The sequence below is a fragment of the Alosa pseudoharengus genome, unplaced genomic scaffold, assembly GCF_046254945.1.
Source record: "Alosa pseudoharengus isolate Yale_2024_CS ecotype anadromous, Long Island Sound unplaced genomic scaffold, YU_APseudo_1.1 YU_APseudo_1.1_scf_6, whole genome shotgun sequence".
NCBI classification, from domain to species: Eukaryota; Metazoa; Chordata; class Actinopteri; order Clupeiformes; family Clupeidae; genus Alosa; species Alosa pseudoharengus.
In genome coordinates this window covers 24,839,728-24,860,325 of record NW_027468848.1, presented here as the reverse complement: position 1 = coordinate 24,860,325, position 20,598 = coordinate 24,839,728, and positions in this window count along the sequence as shown.

Below are 20,598 nucleotides of genomic sequence, written 5' to 3'. Positions count from 1 at the left end.
GATGTGTGGCAGCATTTAATTAGTGTGTCCTTCAGTGTGTGTTCCTTTGAGCCATTAAGGCCCTTAAGCCCTCTACAAATTAATTACGAGAGACCAGGCAATCACTGTGATTCAATTTGCCCCCTGGCAGCTCGTTTGCCCTTTCACCTTAACTCTGAGCATGCCGGTGTGAGCACAAAGGCTGCGTGTTCTCCTCGAGCCAGTGCTGGTGTGTGTGTGTGTGTGGAGCATGAAGCAGAGGACATCCCGCTGCAGGGTGAAAATGAAGTATTCATGAGGTCACGTTTCCTCAACGTAGAGCCGCTTGTTGACCCCGTACGTTCATGGCTGCCGCCGAAAACCGAAATCCTGCGGAGGAAATGACCGACGATGTGTTTAAGTGGGGCAATTAGAGCGAGGGAGGGATTAAGCTTGACCAGAGCTCCATGAGAAATTAGGCCATTCGACGGGGGCTCGTTACACCACCCCACCCCCCGCACCAAATGTGTGCTGCCACCAGACCTCTGCTAGTCTGCTAGTCGCATGAGAGATGAGGGTTTGGATAAGCTTGTTCAGCACAAGAGCCCACCCCCCTGAACAAGTCAGCATAGCAAGAACAACATACTGTACACAGCCAATACAGTGCATGAGTCAGTGTGCTTCTATGTCCTTGACCCTCATTCTGAAAACAAACATTCAGAAACAAACATTCTCTTTTTAAGCCCCACCCCCCATTTAGAAACAAATGCCAAAGGGTTGTTCCACTAACTCGGGAAAAATAGTTCTGAACCAAATGAGACACCAGAACGGACTCACATCAGGACTGTATCGAACATGAGCACACATGCCCGTGAGGGGATCGATCAAAGGTTCTGCAAACAGAGCTTAAAACCCCCTCTGAAGTACAGAACAAGGTCACCCTCTTGAGATTTCCTGAAGAGTGGGAGGCAAGACTAATACATCATGCAGTACCACGACGACAGCATGGATTTCAAGTGAGACACCATGTACATGACATGTAGTGCATTTGGTGTCATGTTCTGAGGCTCCGTGACAATTGCGGGCCCTCTGGACATATCACTTGAGCCACGCTGCCGTTGACATCAAAGACCTCAGAGTAACATGCAACCAGAGTATTCCTTAACCAGAGGGAAACCTATAGCCAAAACGAGTGCATAGAAAAGGGGTGAGACTGCAGACCGCAATACTGGGCAGTGGTCCTCATGAATCATGATGTGTACTTTTCTTGTGTCTGGCTCGCCTTTGATTTGTTCAGAGAGAGGGTGGAAGAAATAGGGGGAGGGGGCAGCAAAAAAGATTAATAATTCAGCAAGGTATTAACATCAAAGCCTCTGAAACAAAATGGCACGGAGAGCGTTTCAGGTGAGGTGGCGTGTTTGCTGTTAGTCAAACGCAGGGGTCGTACCACCCTTTGAGATGAGAGCGCACCCCCCCCCCCCTCTCTCTCTAGCAAAGGCCAGATGGATACGCTCAGACAAGCACCCTGCGCATCACCTGCTTCATTTCACTGCTGAAAGTGAAGCACTCCACATCAAAACCCGCGCTGGCTTGATTCATCATGATTTATTTAGATGAGGTCACCAGGAGTCACTCTCCCAGAGATGCTTACACGCCCACTCCGTTCCCTTTTTCCCTTCTCTGTCACCTTCTCCTCCCTGGACACATAAAAAACTGTTTATAATGAGAGGTTGTCTGCAAATGCCCTGAGGGAACTGTTTAAACTCAGTTGTAATACATGCCATGACAACATTTCATCAGATTTATTTATTACTTAGTGTCAGCGTCATAAATGATTACGGAATCCATTGAGCTTAAAATAATCACCCGGTCTTTCTTGCAGCGCAGACCTGCAAAGTGCCCTGCATTTGTTATGATAAAATTATATTATTTCAGACCAGATATAATCAGACAAAATCAGAGATGCCCCCCCGCCCCCCATATGCAGATGTAATCACAAACTAAACTATGTAACTAGACTACGTAACTAGCCAGAAGCTCATTGCGTAATATTTGTATCCATTAATGTTCCCATTCATTGTCATGACTAACACAGACACACATACACACAATATTTACAGGTGGCCTTGAGTGTTGACCTTTCTGGAGAAAAAAAAAACACAAAATCTGATGGCGATGGTGACGTCCATGTCCTATGTCAGTATATGTTTTGTTGAAATACTATTTACATTATCACACTGAGCCATGGTTCTGGCCACGCATAGGCCTATTCAAAAGGGGAAAATGAGAAGAGAGCAGAGCGAACATGCAAATGTTGCACGCCCAAGTTTGTAAAATAAAAAAGTACTATTTGCTAACTTTTGGCCATAATATCTGGACTTATATTCAATTATAAAATTATAGTTATGGTTCAAATGTATTCATCCCAACATTATACTATTAGACACTATTGTAAAAAGAAAACATATATAAACATATCACTCCATCTGTTCATGAATTTGTATATAGGACAACCCCCCCCCCCCCCCCAACATTAATTACAGAGAGATCATACAAGACTGAAAGCAAAAATTTTCAGACTCTATGGACTTTAAGGCTGAAGATTCCGCATGCGGCTGGTTCTTAACTGCTATTGACTTATCTGTGTACGATGGGCAAGGTTTAGCGATAGCTAAGCAATAGATCTTTTGTTTTTTCAAAGACTTATGTTTGTCTTGGTCTGTATCCAAGTCCCAAGTCTTAGTTCTGATTATTCAAATAGCTTCAGGCAATCCAACCGATATGAAAGTTTATGCACACAATACTCTTTAAAAACAGCCACATACAACATACTTGCCAATTCTGACACTATTTCAGCAACAGAATAAAGCAAGATAAAACTGCTCCAACTGGTCTCAGAGATGTGGGAAAACATATATTTCAGATGTTTTCCATTACAGTGCTACATTTCAAATGTGTCATATAAGTTGCAATTTTTAGGCACTAGGCCTATACTTCAGCATCTTTAACATATCAGTCAATCTTAAATATTAAAGGCTTTCTAACTTTTGCATCCCACTGTGTGACTGAGTGCCTAGACCTGGATTTTTTTGAATTCTCTTTTTATATCAGTCAATCTGTTCATGAATTTGTATATAGGATATTTGCAGACACAATACTCATTTCAGTGCTAAATATTATAGCATAATTAGGGAAAATGCATTAAATTAATTGATTCATTGATTAATTGATTCATTGATTCAAGTGAAAACAAAACATTTTACAAGCAGGCTCACATTCATTTCTCTGCCATATTGTTGGGGGGAAAAATGTATCTAATGATTTCCCCGCACAGATAAGGCAGCAACCTATACATGACGAGCCACTTCATACATATGCAGAGGCAAATGAACCAGATAAGTTCAATCTCATGACGCCCAACTGAAATCCCCCTCCCTTTCCCTCCTCTCACCCCTAGCAGCCCAGGAGGGCCCAGGGATCAAATGAATGCTTAACAAGAGCCGTGAAACGGACAGACAGACCGGAGGAGGAACAGACGGTGGTGGAGCAGCACATTATAGCTATTAAAGGGGACCAGTGCTTGGCCTCATGAGAGGCAGTAGTAGCAGAAGCAGAAGCAGGTGCGGTGGTGGTAAACCACCAGGCCCATTGTCAGGGCCTGCTCGCATCCTCTGCCAGGCCCGCCAAAGCCAAAGCATGCTGGGGGGTTTCTTTTTTCACTTCAGCTGTTTGTGCAGACAGGGTGGATTTGTAGCCTCTTCGATGTTGACTATACAGATGAACATGACTCTCCCAGCGGGCCCACATAAGTATTCTGGCTTGGAAAATTTAGATACTAGAAAACAAACCACCAGTGCTTGCTCTCTGTCTATCATAACGTTATCTATTAATTTTATGCCAAAATGTATCTATTTCTATTATTATTTTTGATTAAATTAATAATTTAATTGTCATCCAAGAGAACTCACAACAGATAGAAAGATTGACAGGAGCTGGAGGTGGAGGCTCTAATTCTGTGTGCAACAGTTGAAACTAGGGCCTCGATAAAGCCTCCCATTGGGACAGAAGATTGAAATGGCGTGTGTAAAAGGTCACACACATGTCAGCGGCTTCCATGGTAGACACGGTTCTGAGCTGACTGAGTGGACAGACACTGCCATACAGAGACCCAGAAGATTTATCGCAGCTGTGCTCTTTAATGGTGCAAAATAGCATTTTGTTTCATTTTGGTCACTTGGCCTTGCATTCACCACATTTATATTCATGAGTCGGGGGAACCTCTGCTACAGATTGTAACAGTCCATTAGAGCAATGATGATCTTGTTTTAAGGCTGAATTATGCTTTCAATTATTAATCACAAACCTCAACGTTGTTCTGCCAATGCATAAAGGCCTGTTTTGCTGCCAAAGCTGAGATTTGTTATCAAACCACAAAGATTATGAACTGGGTGGTGATCACAAGCTGCTTTTGGGATTGCCTTGGTGACGCTAATGTGTAATAAGCAGCCGATACAACTGCTATGAGCACAATATGTAAAGCTACAGTGGAGAGTTTACCCGGGGTGACCTTTAGGGGAATGCACTGAGGATGCACTCAGATAAATCCTGCTTTCGTATCTCCCTTTAAATGCCAAATCTCGGCCCATGCAGAGTAAGCATACTTTAATCCCCACTGAATCGCTCTGATAATAAAGATATTGCCATACTGGAGAAGCATGATATATGCAGGGAGAGAGAGAGAGGAAGAGAGAGAGGCTGAAAAAACATAGAAATGGCAGCCAATGACAGTCAGCTTTTTCCTCCCCCTCTCTCGACCCACCCCACCCCCTCCTCCCCCTGAAATCCATCTGTGCGCGTCTGCCTGCAAACGTTCCCATTTCATGCCGACGTGCCGCACTGAGCCGAGCCCACGAGGCGCTTTGTTGGCCAGGGATCCGGCCCAGAAACGGTCCTCTCGCGCCCATCGCCATGACAACCTGAAAGACTGTAAGGCAAACCCAAATCTGCCCCCCCCCCCCCCCCCAAAGCTCTCTTTCTTCTCGTGGCCAGCCGAGCTCATCTTCCCTCAAAACACTCGCTTACAACAGGCTGGACCGTGAACAACGAGCACATTTTCTCCCTCCACGAGGTACAACGGTATTATTCCCATCAAGTCCTGCTTTTTATCTGTTGCAAAAATAGACCTATGACTGTATACATAATTATACAGCCACTGAAACAGACACTTTGGTAGTAGTTAAAGTATCCAAATTGAGTTGAAACTGAATTGAAATCAAGCTGCAGTCCTCTAGTTGTACTTATTGTATCATTGATGCAGCTTAATAATATTGGTGTGGCTGCATCTGATATGAAGCCTTTTAAAGGGCCTTTGTTAGGTATATGTATGTCAATATGCATGTGTGTGCTGATGCACTTTTGGAAGCTGTACAACCAGTACAAATCTGAAGAAAAGTCCTTAAGGAGTAGCCCAGTTGTCAGCACATAAACAGCTGCCACTCCTCCTGCTGTGGCGTCTTTAAGTGAGTGCAGGGAAAGCACAGCTAGATTATATCTGGGCCTCAGCGTGGAGGTCTAGGGAGGAGTTTCTCCTCACCGTGGAGACATGAGGAACAGATGTTTTCGTCGCCTTTCTTATCATATCCTCCGCAATGCTCCCAAGCACATCGTAGCAACATACTGTGGTTCACTGATTGTACTGCTGCTCGGGGAACACACAGCTCTGTTTAAACTGTTAGAAGAGTGCCTGTACTGATGCTGAAGGGTCTTGTAAATTGTTACACTTACGTTTTTATTACATGAAACAGAATTACAGATTGGAAAGTTAATTTATTACATATTAATTCCGTAGTTGTTCATACAGTATAACTAAGTTATAATATTGACAGAGCCAGTACAAGACAGGAAAAGAGGAAACTTAAGGAATAGAGAATCAGGGGGAATCGTTATTGTTATATATGCTGGATTAGTAACGGGAAGTCAACACAAGGAATATGTCTTTCATGGATTATATGCATAATTTATGCATTATGTGAGGTACTTTTGATGTCTACATGACCATCCTCTATATTACAGGCCTCTCCCCAGTCATTTAGATAGGAGCCTGGTCTTGTTTACCCAAAAAAGTTGCCAGGTTATCAAGCTACCAAGTGGCATGGAGTATAGTTTCTACAACTAAAACGTGTGAGAACTTTCTAAATTCCCTCATTCAAAAAGTTGATATGATCTCACATATGAACTCCAATTCTGAACTCTCAGAAACCCATTTGCCAGTCAGTTTCAAGTAGTTTCTCATGTTGTTCCTTTTACTTTTTTTATTTAATAATGATTAACTATTAAAAATGGTAACATACCACTCATCTAATTGTTGTTTAAAATGTGCTATATAAATAAATTACCACCTTAACTTTAAAGGAACACAGAGAATAAAAAGACTGTAAAGGTTTCCCTGGTAGTCATACGTAAATGTTGTAGCTTTTCCCTTAATATGACATAGCAGATGGTTAAAGAAAAGTAATGTTCTCATCTCGTTAAGTAAGCTTCAAGCACAGCCATAATTTGTTTTGGTAAAAACTAAGAATGTCAAGGAAAGCTTTGATTGTTTTGGTGTGGTGTACAGGCATACACCACAAACACGGTTGTGTTTGAAAGAGAACTAATTTGAGATGTTGTAGAAGTGGAGGACTTAAGTCATGTCTTCATCCTCAGCTTCTTATCACGTCTTCAGCATTCCAGTCAAGTATACTGCAACAGTCTGGCGTGCAGCTCTTCTTTCCTCTAAAAAACACTCTCTTACTTACTCTCTCTCTCTCTCTTGTCCTTGGTAAAGTGAGAAATGGTACATTCAAGAGCATGTTTTTTTTTCTGTGTTTGTTTGAATTGTGCAAGTCTGAAGATGGGCCCCTATTTTTCTTTCTGAAGTTTTTTTTTTTTCTCAAGGATGAGCCACTCCTAAGACGTGGGAGAAAATAAATAGTGAGGAAAAGATGACACTTTGGACAGACACCAAAGAGTGAATATCCCTCAAGTCTTGTTGTCCACTGATGTTTAACTCACCAGCTATTGCCATAAATTCCCATTCGGCACTCACACATCCACTGACTCTAACTGAATTACATTGTATTACATTTTACAGTGCTGCATTACTAAAAACACTTAACATAGCATAGCATTTTTAAAAAAGTGTCACATGCACTCTCAACCTCACAAGACTTCTTGAAATTGTCTTCACAGAGCCCTTAACGCCATCTAATGATATAATCTGTTTAAGGATTTTTGTTATAGCTGATCTACTCTGAATAAAGTCCGCTTTCTAAAGAATCGATTATGCCCCATTCTATCCAAGGGAATATGAATAGGGCATGGCAGATACACCCATTTGCATCATTTCCACATGATACAATTGAGTGGTTTAATAATGAAGCTGGAGTGGGAGAAGTAATTTATTTAGTCTTTGATGCCTGACCTGGCTGGTCAGGTCATGGCAGATTCTTTATTGCGAGCAGAACATAATTTGACCTTTACTCCAGGGCCCCCATCCGATAGCAGCGAGGCACACAACCGCAGGTCTGTGGCAGGAAATCAATTCTAATCAATTTGTGAGTCTGTTAGGTAATAACAAGCTAAGACACTGCTCGGGAAATATGGCCGCCAGACCTCTTTAGTTTGTCATAATACAAGGGAGGGGAAAAACCAAACAAGATTAGGTCGGCCTCAAGGTATTAATTCCTCATCCCTAGTTGACAGCACAGGCAGGAAGTCGTGGTAATTTAAAGAAGGAGAGCTCTCCTTTGCTGGATGTCCAGTCAGGTGAAACCAATTTGGAAATTGCAGCGTGGATGGAAGATTTGTTACTGGCCCATCTTGGATGTGTTTGCCTTCATGCTTCACAGTGGAGAGAGAGAGAGGGCTCCTGAAACATGAGTAGCTTGGTTGGTATCTTTCTTTTTTTTGCAAGTTGTTTGTAAAGTCTGGATTTCTTTTTGGTTTTGAAACAATGCCAAACAGCTAGTCCTGTTTAACAACTACTCTATCTATTATTAAACATAATATACTGTAACATAATTTCTGTCTTTCAACAACATTGTCTCTTGGCTTAATATGAATATGACAATAGTTAGAACTGTGAATATTCCTTCTCATATACTGTTGCTGACACTTCATTTAAAGCAATAATTCTAAGTTTACAAAGCATTGTTATTTGACTCAGTGACACATTGTTATTATATTAACATTGTGACATTGAAAATGCAAATAATCAAAGCCTTTTGGCTGACAGACAAAATAAACAGAATGTACAGAAACACTATTTAAACATTTTTAGCTAGGCTACTTAAACATTAGCTACCTGATACAAAGCCTTGCAAACACCACCCAGAACCTTGCTGGCACTGCTAGAAGCTAAGCTGAGAAAGGTTTTCTTTCATTTTTGTGGTGTGGTCCTACGTACCTTGAACACACAACTACAGTACATATCCTGGATGGCTGGTGGAACAAATGCATTTATCTGTCAATATATGGTATATGGTATATGGTATTCATCCAAATGAATTTGAATATGATACAAAAACCAGTTTTCTAATAAATGCATTCCTCAACAAGTGGTAAATTGTTGAATAGTGCTGCTTTAAAATATACTCGCTTTACAATTACACAAGAGCAAGAACAATACACACAAGAGCATGTTACCCTGTGCCCTCATGTTTTTCATATCTGTTCAAATGTATTTCTGAAGCCAATACTAACAAAAGCCTTTCACGTATTATTAACTCCCCTGAGGTTATCCGGGGGGAAAGGCATAAACACATGTTGGAACTTGAATATCTTTATTGCGGATCTATGGCAGAGCGAGCTCTTTGTCTGACACAGGGCAGATTCATGAAGACTCATGTTCAACCAGGGGTGGAATATGATAGCGCAACCCACATTAATCAAAGCGCTGGCTCGAGAGCGAAATCATATTTACCAGAGTGCCCTCTGTGTCCCACCCCACGCACAACGAATAAATCTCTCTCCCGCCACAAGCCCAAAAGCTCAGGGAAGCTGAAGGGGAAAAGATCTAAATAAAAATGTCAATACAGAATACTTGTTCTTTTCAAGCACATAAGCTGTGTTCCTGTATCTCAGAGCTTGACAGTGACATCCATCCTAGTAGAATATGTTGCACCTAACAAGATAGATAGATAGATGAAATGTAACACATAAATTAAGAGAAACATTTGAAAAGATGACATACAGTACAGCATAAGGTTTCTTGAGTACATATGCAACCTGATACAGTATGTGTTAACTCTATGTATTATTCATATATGCGTGCATATGGCTAGATAAATATTTTGACACAGATGGAAACAGTCTGACCTATAGGGTTTCAGTGTACTCTAACTCTAACCCAGGCACGCAGTTGCTGTGGCGCAGATACTGACGGACTATCAGGTAAAGGATGCACTGTCACCTGCACCAGCTTCCTCTGAGTGCAACAAATCAGATCACTATCTCCTCATTTATAATTGAGACTGAGGTGAGAGCCGGGAGAACTGCTACGAATTAGCTCAGGGTATTTTTGGCGCGCTAAAAATAAAGCTTTCAGTCTATTCTTAGGGGAGGAGGAGGAGGAGGAGGTGGGATAGAGAGTTCTAGAATCCTCTGAAAGGTGGCTGTGGGCATATTTCAAAGGGCTTTCTTTAATGTGAGTCATTCCGCTTCAATGTATGTTTCCACTTAAAGCAATGAATTGGTGCAAAATTACTGCAGCGTGTTTTGAAGGAAATTAGGCATGTGTTGAAAAACTGTATAGTGAACCCATTCACATTAACAGATATGGAAAAAAATAATGGAGTCGGTAATACAATTCTGAGTTTTATTTTCCTCTAATTGATGAATGCAGGTCTCGGTTATGCAGTACTTGAGGCTGTGTGTGAGTCAACAATGTTAATAATTGATTGTGATTCATTCCATTTGAAAAAAAAATCTGATGTTTAAAGCAGGATTTTTAAATTATGGGATGACACTGATGTCTAAACCAGTGAGATTTTACCAGCCTCCGTGTGGCCAAGGACAGCCGTGTACACACCCTCAAATGTGTGTGTGCGCGCACGTATTTTATCACGTCAGATGTAATTGCTCCTTCCTAAATGAAGTTCCCCATGAAGCGTGGCCGGAACTCACCTCTGTGTCTGCAAGACAAGTAAGAGCAGTAACCCAGATGACCCGGCACCAAATGAGGAAGACATACTTCTGCATTATCTGCTAAATGAGCCCATCATCCCCCCATTCAGTGTCTCTCTGCCTTTACTCGTGGGACATAATTGAGACTTTTATTAGCAATTAGGGAGAGCCTGAGTCTGATGGGCCCCACACTGAGGCTGGAGATAAAGAGAGTGGTGGTGGGAGGCTCGTGTACATTTGCCCAATTAACAGCCCTTAGGCAGTGGTGGGGAATATGAATGTGCTTCACCCCCTACAGGGGTTGGAAGGTGACAGTGAGATAAGGGGATATGGGGATAAGGGGTGGGGTGTGTGTGTGTGTGTGTGTGTGTGGGGGGGGGGGGGGGTCCGCAATGTTCATTACCGGTGTGGTTGAAACAAGGCCCAGGTGTTCTGGCCAAAAGAGCCAGAAGTCTGTGAGAGAGTCGTTTGGGGGTGATAAGTGGCAGTTTTTTTCCCCACCCTGCTGCAAGGCAGGCATACATAATTGATGCCTCTGCAGGGGTTGATAGCATGCAAGTGTGGGGCTTGCATTTTTTTAAAAAGAAGTCTGTTCAAGGAGGAATACATCCTAATGCATTGGTATTGTTTTTTAGGTAGCCCTTGATTAAGTATTTGAGGATATATCCCACATGTACATTTTCATGTACATGTGATTTTCACTGCAATGACATGAATTATCTGAAGATAGCCTCAAGCTAGTTTAGTTTTATGATAAAAACTGCTCAAGCACTATGATGGAAAATACAAAGGAAACATCCAGATGAAATTAGCATCTGAATTGGCCAATGAATAATAATCTCTTATTAAAAGCAATTTACGATAACACACTTCCAAGCCTCTTCCAAGGTCAGCCAAATGAATATCAATGAGCCCAGAGAAAAGATGGTGGTTAATATTGATTTCTCTCTGATGTATGCCTCAGACAACACGACTTTTGTTTCCTTTGTTTTTTAATATAACAGAATTACTCTTTGGTTCTCGGCTTAGTTTGTTAAGATTTTGTATCAACAAGTGAGTGAGGGAGGACCAGTGTCAGAGATGCTGCTGTGATCTATCACTGTTACAAATCTAGCAGTGACCCTTATATCTACTGTGCAGTGAACCACCACCTTGTGCTGTTAGCCTCAGGGAGACAGCTTAGAGTAATGAGTCATCGCAAAATATTCCATCATTTGTTTTAAGTGGGGGGTGTAACATGTCAAACTAACTGGAACAGAGGGAGTGCCATAGTTCTCTTATCAACATTATATAAATGCACTGGTAACACAGGTTCTGACACACACACACACACACACACACACACACACAGGTATTATGTTAAAAGTAATATTAAATTACAACAATGTGCAACTTTAGGTAATGATGACCTACTGTATGAGGAAGTACAGTTTGAGACCCCTACCTTAGGCCTTTCGACTATTAATCAAATGACCATACTGTTCATTCTGTGAATAGCATGATTCTTTTTCACACATTTCTATTCATGCCAGCCTGACAAGTTCTCTCGGTACCATTGAAACAGCTTTAGATCTGCTGACAGGCACCTGATGATTTGATTACCAGTTTCCATTTGTGCCTTATATGGTCGACGTCCAGACTCATTCTGGCTGCATTTAAATACATGACCACAGGCAGACATACATCACTGTCAGTCGTCTCTGGAAAAGAGACAAAACAGCCAACAGCGGTCGGTCGTTGTGAATGAAATATGAGTTCATTTACTTGCAAAATTAAAGGGTGACGTGCTCCAAGTGACAGGCAAAGGAATGAAGAAGCACATTCCTTTAGATCCATTCATACTGTTACGAAACAGATGTTTGATCACATGCTATATCTGTGACATGAAAAATGTAAATGTTGGGGTGAAAGCAGGTAAGTTGTCAGCCCAACTGGTAAAGTATAGATGCAGAATTCTGAGTCACAATGTTAAGATTCAGACATGTCTCTGTGATGATTGCCTCTTGAGCTTGGCAAATATTTACATCTGTGTCTGTTTTCTGAAATGACTCTCATGATGGAAGATACTGTCTTCTAATCTCAGTTAGCTTGGTCCTAATCGACACACTTGTTTCATTTTAGAGCCATTTGTGCCGCATTGCTTACAAATTTATTCTCATGTTGGCCATTGTTTCCTCTTGACTGAACAATTTCAAGCATCCAAATTGAATCCAAAAAACCCTTTGGGACCTGGCAATCCCATTAAGGTGTTTTTGTGTTTTGTGTTTATTTTTTTTTATTTAAATACAATCTCAGTGTGCCTCCTCATGCAATTTGGTTTAATGTACGACAGAGTGTCTTATTTTGCTTATTCATCTATTTACACAGCTGGTGTTTTCATTTATTTGTGCTGGGAGACAGGCAGGAAGATATTGATTGCAAAATCTCCAGTGCCACATGGACCTATCATAGAACACTGACAACCCCCTCCCCCCTTAGAGTAGCTTCAGGCCAGGAAGATTCTTGAGAAGGCCTGCCTGGTTGAGAAGAGAAGTCCTTTATATAAAAAAAAAAAACATCACTAAAGGCACTCAAGTATTTTCTCTGCAATCTGAGGTGTACCTCCTGTTGTCATCTGTTTTTAAAGGAGGCAATTGGAGCCAGTTCAAAGAAGAATATGCAACATTGTTGTGTTGTTTTTGTTATTTAATAACCCTTTATTTAGTCAGGAATTCCTCTTCAAAAGAAGGGTAGACAGAATTGTGAGTGATCGGAAAATTATTGAAAAGAAATTGATAAAAAAAACTAGAATACCTCTCATAAAGCATTAATACATCTCCAGCAGAGACCATGTCATTGTCATTTTGTTAGCCCATGATCTGTGCATCCAATAAAAAGGATCTTAATGATTCCACACACAAACTTAAGATGCCATCTCTGTCCTACCCTCCTCCTACCCTTTTATTCACGACGACTGGAAAGGTTTGAGAACTGTGTGACGAGCACCGAGAGACAACATTTGATCAATTTGTCACATGCACATACATACAGAGGCTTAACAGAGATTTAAATAATTTAAAGTACTTGGCTTGCCAATGCTCCATAATCAGCTTGGAAATCTAAGGAAGCTGCTTGATAAACTGCACAGTGAAACTGATTGCATAGCCAATGTGAATAATTAAGGGGATAAGGGTGGATTTAGTGGGAGCACTTTTTAATGACAGATGTGCTCCATTTGGGGACACTCAGGACACTGCCAGAGAAGACCGGTAAAGCAGACCATTATCTGGCATGAGCGTGTGCACATAATTCCACATAATGCGTGTGCATGTACTACTTTATTTATGAGTTTGAGTGTGTGTCTGTGAGTCTGTGTATCTCTCTGTATGTGTGTCTCTCTCTGTATGTGTGTGTGTGTGTGTGTGTGTGTGTGTGTGCGTGTATGTGTGTGTATGCATGCGTGTGTCACTCTCTATGATATGAGATATTTGTGGCATTTCATGTCATAAATACAGAATTGTAAAATGTTAGTTAAAATATTTTGACATCCTCTTAAAATCCTATTTTTTTCACAGAAATTGAAAATAAATTTACTCTGATTTACAGACCTCTATGTGTATTGAAATCCCCTGTACACTGTAATGTTTGTTCAGATCAATCAAACAATGGCAGCCATAAAAAATGTATACAGTAAAGGTCAATGTTCAAACATGGGCTCACAGCCTCTCTTGTGTTCTGTAATCATGTAGAGTTGTCCAGCAGTCACCCCAAATGGAGAGAAGGGCAGTCCTGTAGATAGTCAGATGGGGTGTCCTGACCGCTGCCTTCCTCTCGTCTGTCTCCCTCCGAGCCCCCACCCACTTTTACTGGACTCACACAGATGGCAGGGACCAGATCTGCAACTGGTGGAGCCAGGGAGAGAGAGAGGGGGCTGTCAGTCAGTAAATGGAGAGAGAGAGTGAGTGAGATACACAGAAAGAGAGAGAGAGAGAGAGAGTGAGATATACAGAGAGAGAGAGAGAGAAAGAGAGGCCAGGGGCCCTGTCAGAGAGGCCATGCCCAGTGCTCGTTAGGAGAAACAAAGGCTCTGCAACAGGCCAATTTGGCTGCACCACACAGATGCAAGGAAACAAGCTCCCGACCCTCAAACTCAACACAGCTCAACAGTCTTTACAGCACAGCCTTCTGTTCTACCCACAGCTCTGTCTGCCTCCACTCACGCTGTCTGAAGCGCTCCAGTGGGATCTCACGTCTCAGGCTGTCCTGCTTCGCTCAACCAGACCGCTAGCAATGGGTTGAGGGAAATTTGCAGAATAAAAGCAACTATAATTGCAATCTTGATCTAACAGATGAAGCTGAACAGATTACCTTTCCTGTGTGTTGCCACTGCTCTTTTTTCTTCTTTAGCACCCACCCCCAATACACACACACACACACACACAGACACACACACACACACACACAGAGAGAGAGAGACACACACACACATAGAGAGATAGAGACACAGAGAGAGAGAGAGAGAGAGAGAGAGAGAGAGAGAGACAGATACACACTGCGCCCCAATGTTGCATAACAACAGTTTACATAACTTTGTTTTCCCTCCTTGTGTGCATGATGTGTTAGAGGAAATCATTCCGGGCTTTTAAATGATTGCCAGGCTTCACTGATAAAAACAGAGCCTGAAGCTGCTCAATTATATCACTCTGAATTGCCTTTGCTGTCTAGTCACTTTTTAATTATAACCCGCCCTGAAGTGTGGGGTGTATACAGAAGTAATATTAGTTCAACGGTGGATTTTATACGTGCTGCTGGTGTGCAGTTTAAAAGTATCGTTAAAACCATCCAATTAAAAAGAAAATGTGTAATTATCAAAAAAATCTTAATTTACCATTCTTGTTGTTTTTGGCACTGTATATGTTATATTTGCTGAACTGTTTTTAAATTTAAGGAATTTACCAAATACAACAGGGAATTTAAGACACCATCTATATGAAAATTGATGAATTAATAAAAATGGTAGTACCACAAAGTGATCATTCATACTCTATTTATGTTCAGCAGTGGGACAAAGGTGCTTCATCCAGAGCCAACAACATGTAAATTAACTGCTGTGTTGACTGGCTGCCCCTGAATGGCTCAAACCAGATTGTCCACCGTCTGGTGCCTATTGCACCAACTGTCGCTGCGCCTGAGATTTCAGCAGTGCCTTCCAGTTAGTACACAACAACCCCCAACCTCTGGAGCAACTTGATGAATAAAGTTCAAAATAACTATCCCCCCACTCCCCACCCATACACACACCCACACGTTTCACAACCTCCAAGCAGCCCACATAGGAATACAAGGGAGAGACAAGCCACAGCTGTGGACCTGGGTCCACTGTCAATCTGGCTCAGCGTCAAAACCGTGCTTTGATTGACAGGGCCTCAGGGCTGGCTCCCTCCTGCAGGAAAACACATTAGGATAATAATCATAATTGCGGTTAATAATAACCTTCAGGGTGGGGATGGACCTGACGGGAGAGAGGTGTAGAGAGAGAGAATGATAGGTAGACCGATGCACCTTGACATCTCTTTGGAAGAGGCTGTGAGAGAACACTGACTGCCAGGCTAGAGAGAGAAGAGCTGGAGGTGTGGGCAGTGGGCACACTGGGCAGGGGAGCGGAGGTTTAGGGCGCATTCACACTGGGTCCGTTTAACTGGACCGTACCCGAGTGTGATTACTCCCCCCTAACCCTGACCCAGGTGGTCTCTGTTCACATTACATTTTTTGTTTGTGGACCTGGGTCCATTTATGTCATAAACACTAGCTTCTTTTTACTGATATCGCTTGGCAACGTTGCAAAAGCGGCAGTTTATTTCCTGGTTTTGGAACAGATAGTATTCAAACTGCACCGGAGTTCTAACGAACCGTACCCCAGACCACGGTTTTCTAGCCGACCCTGGTCCGCACCCGGGTTCGGTAGACTCTGTTCACATTACCAAAAATCACCGAACCGTCGGTCCAAACGAACTCGGGTCCGGACCAAGCGGTCTAGTGTGAATGCACCCTTAGAGAGCTGACCCTGCGCACGGCTGCCCACAGGCAACGAGGCTTCTCTCACTGCAACATGTTCCACAGCATTTCCACCACCTCAAGCACAGGAGGCCACTTCAGAGGTGCACTGCTCTCCAGGAGCAGCATGGTCACTCGCCAACCGTACTCAAATCTGAGAGTAGCCGTTCTTATGAGCAACTGGACAAGTGTGATGAATGAAACCTCTGATATGGGATGATAGTTGTGAGATGAATGATTTGGCCACAGCAGTGGGAGCATCAGAAAGCTTCACAGTTCCCAACTTGTGTGAGAGAGTAGGGGGGGGGAAATGAAACTTTCCATGTGCTGTATCTTAATTTGTGGCCCAGAGGGTGTCTTTTTTCCACTGATGTGAATATGTTCCTTGTGAGCGCAGCTATATTCCACACCAGGGCACTTGTGTGTACACTTCTGTTGGCAGTGCTGGCTCCATTATTCATGAATGAGAGAATTCATGGATCGCACGTCGGAGTGAAAAAAAATCTAGGGAGGGGGAAAGTGGTCGGCAGGCAGGCAAGGAGCCCCTTAGGCCCTGTACCTCTCCGCTAAATGCTCCCCCTCCCCCCTCCCTCTCTTTCTCTCTCTCTCTCGCTCCCGTCTGTGCACTTCCAATTTCGATTTCAACATCAAGGCTCGCTCTCTTTCTCTCTCTCCCCTGGAACATGAAATACTCCTGTCCGCATCATTAGGCTGTCCAAGGTGCTTGAAATACCACTGTCTTCAGACCACCACTGTGCCCGGCTCCAAATAAGTGCCAGTGTTTGTGTTATGACTGGAGAAATTGGCACACCGCATCCCAGGAGGGCCCTTCCTAAGGCAGTCCCCTCTTAAGGCCGCCCACCCTGGACGCCGTTAGTGCGCAGCAGGCCCTATTTACACAACGTGGCTAGCACATGGAAGCGCCCGTGCAGGTGTGAGAGTGTGTGTGTTATGGGGTGGGGGGAGAAGTGTGTGTGTGTGTGTGTGTGTGTGTGTGTGGTGGGGAGGTGGGTCTTTTAACATGCCAGGGGGAATGTTGTTGCAGTTGGTCAGATGTCTCATTACAATTGATTGCTCTCGGTCAAAACTCTCTTTTGTTTTTCATATGCGCTTATGTGAAGGTCGAGGGAAAAGTGGGAGGTTTGTGCAAAGACATCAGAGGAGAAGCAGGTTATGTTTCCAAACTACTGGTGATAGCCCACATCTTTTTTGCAGTGAAAACTTTCCGCCTTTTAAAAGCAGGTGTAGCCCAGACTGCCGTTAAGTGTATGAGTAGGAGAACCTCTCAGAAACAATTGAAATAGTATTCAAAGCAGCAGTTTTGCTCATTTGTATCATGTCAAAAGCAACCTTTGCTTCTGTTCTCCTTTTTATTATCTTGAATGATACCATTCAGTTTGTGGGTACCGCAAATTAGACCATTGTAAGAGGGGCAGAGAAAAGCACTAACTAATGAGATGAGCTTCAGGTTTGGTACAAAGAATGTAGAAAGAGAAGGTACAACGTGCAGTTTCTGTGGACTGGCAATGGCAAATGCAGCTTGAACAGCAGCAATCTTAGTAGTGTGTGTGTGTGTGTCTGTGTGTGGGTGTGTGAGAGAGAGAGAGGGGCGGGGAGAGTGTGTGTATGAGAGAGAGAGAGAGAGATAGAGAGAGAGATATATGATCTGTCTCACTTACCCTCCACTGTGAGCAGTATGCTTGAACTTTCTGGCCTTTTGAAAGATGGCTGAATGGAGTCATTGTGCAGTCGATGAGCGTAATTGTCTTTGATACTACAAGAATGTGGAAGAATTCCTCCTAAATGTGATTAGTCACTCAATTCAAAACACATAAGATGTACAAGTGTCAGTAAGGTGAGAGATGCATGAGATGGACACCCTCACTATGAGCTGGGCACCGTAAGGTCAGTTTAGTCAGACCAGTGTTTACAAGGTTGTGCAGCAGATCAGCCCAGAAAGAGTGAACACTTGAGAATATTGAATCAATACACTTAAAGGCATGAGCTTAATGCCTCAAAATCTTGAAAAGATGCCTTACACATGTTTGTCTATTCAACCTCTGGACCCTAGTAGTGTACACTGTAAACATATCTGTTAAGGTCCTCAGGACCCTGTATAACACTGTACACTGTAAACATATCTGTTGAGGTCCTCTTCACACATTAAATAATCCACTAAACCGCAAACAAATGACACGCCTTAATACAGTACTTGAGGAAATAACTAAAGAATCTACTACTGCACTGTGGTTCACTGCCTTGTCTCATTACATGTATGTGAGTCCCATTCCAGGAAATTCATTATCACGCTTACACTGACTTTAAATATAAACCTGTCATCCTGAAACAAGACACTGACAGACTACCAGTGACAGCATCGGAATGTTAAGAGTTTCATGTTGGCTTTTTTTTTCTTTCAACAGTATTTTATAAACTAGTTTAAGATAACACACAACTGAAAATCAAATCAACTCCCTGTGTGTGTGTGTGTGTGTGTGTGTGTGTGTGTGTGTGTGAGAGAGAGAGAGAGAAAGAGAGAAAAGAGAGGGAGAGAGAGAGAGAGAGAAGAGTGTAAAATTATTCTGGTCTTCCTCTGCCTCCCTGCTTGAGGTTTGATCCTCCGGTGGAGAGGGGCCACGGAGGGGAAGTCTAGCACAACAATGGGGACATTCAGCCCCCTGACAGGAGCGGATAAAGCGCACTGGTGAGAAGTGCTTGACACATGTTGTTAGCACGGCCCTCCCCTCCTCTTCCCCTCACAGACTCTCTCTCTCTCTCTCTCTCTGACCACTTGGCAGCTGTAACAGTGGGGGTTATCTCCACAACGTGCTTAGAAATGCAGGTGCTCGCTGACCTGTGACCTGCCTTGGCTTGGCTCGGCTCGCATCGCACAACAGACAACAGCCCATCAGCCACAGCGCCGACACCCGGAGACACTCAGAGCGGAGGCCCCAGCAAAGCTTGGCCGGCTGAGAGAAACATGCTGAGGGCTGAGATTATGATGGATCCCCAGGAGTGTTCATTCACTGATCTGTGTAACTATGATTCTATGATGTCAGAGAGCTTGGTTGAGCCAAACCAGCCGTGGCTGTACAAGTTCAAGGCTGATATCAAGTTTCATTGCAAAGCCTCGTTAACACATTGAATGCGTCTGCCTCACTCTGTGCATCAACAGAAATAGAGCTGAACACATTTAGTGCCTAAGACCAAGTCACAATTGTTCCCCTGAGTCTCGGAAAAGAGCTACTTATGAGGCTATCAGCTTACATGTAATTAGCAAATAGGTTTAAATGACTCTATCCCAGACACAGAGGCTATTCTCAACCCCTCTTATTAAAAAGGCCTAATTAGTCAAATATGATGAATCACCACTGAGGCGTACCCATGGGCTATCTGCTGGCCCTGTAAAAGCACCAAAGGAATTTAGGATGCTTGCTATTGATATCCAAATTATAGAACACGTTCTTTTGTGTGTTATTTCAACCATATTCGATATTGCCAACAATTCAGTGCTGAAAATGCAATAATATTCAATTACCGATACATATCATCACAGACGTAATGAACTTCTATACAAACACTATGAAAAATGTTTTACAGGTTCTCTTTCAGAACTTACAATGCAATGTGCACTGCCAAACATAATCATGTCACAATAAGACCTAGAGCACAATTTCACAGTATAAGACCATCCACCATTATATCTTGGCCATTAAGTGACTGCTATGTCTTGGCTGCCCTCAAAAAAATGATGTCCCAAAATAACATCTTGCATCATTTGCTTGGAAGGACTGACTAAAGTCCCCCACAGATTGCCAGGGCAGATCTATCTAGGTCAATCTCTGCAGATCTTTTATGTAACACTGCTTAGACCAGGAGGGCAGCGATTGGAGAGGGCCCGGAACATCTATCTGAGGGGGTGAGTGCTATTCTCCCATTTCAAACAGTGCAAAACTAAGACTTTTCCTGCCCAGCACTTGTGATGGATATGCCCACCCAGTCCATGCCTTTAGGCAGACCACTTCTACTGTTGATGTTTTACCTACCAGTAATATCAAACATAATTCCCTGCATCTTAAATACATTCTTTGCTGCTGTCTAACCTTGGATAACATATAGCTTCATTAGAGGTGTGCTGTGGTTGACACTAGCTCTGGCTCAGGCTGATAGTGTGCATAAATCACAACAGTAAATGGTGACACTCCAGACGACCACGTGGGGTGACCAGAGGACACGGCCGAAGAGCATCTTTCAAGGCACGTAAGTTCACAAGGAGCTCACGAGGACAGAGGACAAGCAACCGCAGGGTCCTTGCATTACGCCCGGACCCAGCTGTTGGCTGGCAGGCATCAACGAGGAAGGGGAGAGGAGAGAGAAGCGTGACGCACGGGGGGACGGCTGAAACGAATAAACACATCAGCGGGGCTGACAGTTTGATGAATG